The sequence below is a fragment of the Vigna unguiculata genome, unplaced genomic scaffold, assembly GCF_004118075.2.
Source record: "Vigna unguiculata cultivar IT97K-499-35 unplaced genomic scaffold, ASM411807v1 contig_116, whole genome shotgun sequence".
Lineage (NCBI taxonomy): Eukaryota > Viridiplantae > Streptophyta > Magnoliopsida > Fabales > Fabaceae > Vigna > Vigna unguiculata.
This window is the reverse complement of record NW_021010822.1, coordinates 8,995-11,992: the sequence shown is the minus strand read 5'-3', so window position 1 is coordinate 11,992 and position 2,998 is coordinate 8,995.

Genomic DNA, 2,998 nt, shown 5'->3' with positions numbered 1-2,998 from the left:
TAATGTTCTTTTAATATTATCCTCAAATATATAAAATTCAACGATTCCTTCGATTAATTTCTCTTTTTTTATTACAGAATGAATAGGTAGAGTCTGTAGGCTTCTTCTTCTTCTTTTTTCTAAAGTTGATACATTTTCTTCAATTATTATTATTCACTTTTGCATATTAATGTTCTTTCTTCAACTAAGTTGTAGAGAAAGAAGTTCAATTGTAAACATTGTTTTGACTATTTGTAAAGCACTCGTATGTATTCATTATAATATAATACATTGGTTTTTTTATATAAATTTTATTTTATTTATAGAATGTTTTATAAATATAATATATATATATATATATATATGATTAATCAGTTCTCTTAATTGCTCTACGTATCATCAAAAGAAATTAATAAATACGCTAATATTCATTGCGCAACAAACTCGGTCCTTGCGCGAAGGAGTGGTAACGCTGTGTTAGAGAGAATGGATACAATACTGTGAGAAGTAGAGGAAATTTAATATACTAAAGAGAAATTAAAAGTTTTGAAAGGAAGGAACAACCATTTTGAAGGGAGGGGAAGAAAGGAAGAACATTCAAGGGAATAGGATCATTTTTTCACTAACATTGTGGTCCAAAAAAGTTCATCCTCATATCAACATTAATTTACTCATCTCCTTTTCAATTCAATTGAGAGTTCAATTAAGAGTCATGATCTAAAAAAGCAATTCGAAAGTGCATTTCAGAGACATGTTTGAGATTCAACAATAAGAATACTTTAGGAAAAAGACAATAAGAATACTTTAGGAAAAGCACAAGGAACGAGAACAAATTGGCAAGTAACAGGTTACACGGTTTTGCTTTCTACTTTGCTACGATGCTCTGTTACATTTTGTGTGGTCATAGAATTGTATGAAATACATATAGAAAGAACAAAATATTGTCATCTTAGGCTTCTAAGTTAATAAACCACAATTAAAATGGAGAAGACTTAGGAGAAGACTTAGGAGATGCCGCTGGTGAACGGGGAAGGCAGAATAATTTTTAGTAATGAAATTAGCAAAAAAACAAACAATTATTACAAGAGATAATTTCTCTCATAAAATTTATTAATTAAAGGTTTAAATTCTTTTAACAAAGTCACTAATAAAATGGACTCCATTACTATTTGAAGAATAATAAGTATAGAATCTTATAATTAAATAATTTTTTTATATAAAATATACATTTTTAAATTGGAAACCATGTGAATTAGAATTTTCAATATTTTATTCCCTAAAACATATTTATTTATATTTTATCTTCAATATTATTTTAATTGATATTTTAAATATTTTTAAATTTCTCTTTTAATATATTAACTCGTTGTTTTTTATCAAATTCCCTATGACTTTAATTCTTTTGTATTACATTTTGATTTCAACATATTAATAAATGTAGAGTTAAAAATTTGATATATGTAAAAATAACTAAAGATAGAAATATTTATTTGAGAAGGTTACACCGTATTACAAAAAAAATAGTACATATAAAAAAACATAAAAATTAAGGAAATTTATTTATTTTATGGACTTTGTTTAAAATTTATGAATGTTATGTATTGTATTTTATTTGAATTTACAATTAAAATATATTTTTAAATATTCACTTTTATTTTATTTTAATACCCGCATGTACCCATGTAAATATTAAAAATTATGCAAGTACCCGCATAACGGATACCCGACAAATATAGATACGAGTACATGACACATTTATCCAACGGGTAAGGTATGAGAGAGCTACTACATGTACTTTAACCTCCCGCACCCCGTTGACATCCCTAGTTACAACCGAAAACTTTTCTCATGATCCTTCTTAATTCTTAATTAAAGATTTTATTTCATTTTAACAACTCATTAATAAAAGATTTATTTGCCATTTGAAATAATTTATATAAGCGTATAATTTTATATTTCAGTAATATTTTTATTATAAATATATTTTTTAAATTACTACTCAATGAAGTATAATTTTTACAGTTTTTCTCTCTAAAAGGTATTTATTTACATTTCTTCTTTATTCTTGTGTTAATTATTTTAATTAATATTTTAAATATTTTAAATTTCTTTTTTCGTATATTAACTCATTGTTTTTCACGAAAATCAATGTAATTTTAATACTTCTGTAATACATTCTGTTGAAGAGGAGTTGAAAAATTGTATATAAAAATAACTAAAAATTATATATTTAATTCAAAAGGTAATTTTAATATTATTATTGTGGATTTAAAAAATCATTTTGGAGATGAGTACCATTTGGGTCAAATATGAGAACAAATAATCATGTATGTAATTTAAATTTGAAAAGCCAATTAGGTTTTATTTTTACTTTTTGGTATGGTTTAACCATTATTGTTTATATTTTTAGGAGTCAAATGAAACTTAAAGATAACATTTTTATTTATATTCTTCTCAAAATTAAGGTGTCCAAAAGTTATGTCATTCTTAATTATATCAGTTATGCATATTAATGTTGTATTTTTTTTTCTAAAGTTTAAAATCGTTGTTTTATATCCAAATGTTTGCCCATATACATGTAATGTACATGATGATAATTTTTTATATTGTATAGTATCTGTTAGTTAGTTTTTTTATTTGTGTTCTAAATTGATATTCTATCCACTATTTCTTCTAAAAAAGGATTTATATTTATAAAAAAAGAGTAATAAATGTGTAGCAAAAAATAAATAAAGTCAAAATTGACTTAATTTGAATTAAATTTAGCAAATATATATGATAAAATAATTTAATTTGTTAAAACTTTAGTATAATTTGTTAGAAAAAAATTAAATAATAAACTGATTGTAAATGAAATTCTTTGAAAAAAATGAAGTAAAAAATAAAATATATAATAAAATTTTGAAAAGAAATGAAGTTGATGTAGTCCAACATTTTAAGTTTTTCTCTTGATGGAATATATTTTTAAGATTACAAATTCATATATTTCATTCACACCCTTCTCTTATTTAAATACCGT